A 350-nucleotide genomic window follows, 5' to 3' on the forward strand; every position below is an offset into this window, starting at 1 on the left:
TGGATGGATGGATGGATGGATGGATGGATGGATGGATGGATGGATGGGTGGGTGAGTGAGTGAGTGAATGAATGAATGAATGAATGAATGAATGAATGAATGAGATGTGTATTAAGCACTTGATATATACCAGGCACTCTGCTAAGTGCTGGAAATACAATTACCTGCAATCAAGATGGTCCCTGACTTCATAGAGTTCACAATGTAATGAAAGTAAACAACACAAAAAGGAAGGTGGGGAATGCTTTGAAAATGCCCAGGATGGAACAGCTACCACTGGCCCTGGAGTCAGGAGGACCTGAATTCAAATCCAGCCTCAGATACTTACTAGCTGTGTAACCCTGGGCAAG

Source organism: Petaurus breviceps, unplaced genomic scaffold (genome assembly GCF_028583685.1).
Source record: "Petaurus breviceps papuanus isolate PSGF00001 unplaced genomic scaffold, PetGlider_PUasm1.0 139, whole genome shotgun sequence".
Taxonomy (NCBI): Eukaryota; Metazoa; Chordata; class Mammalia; order Diprotodontia; family Petauridae; genus Petaurus; species Petaurus breviceps.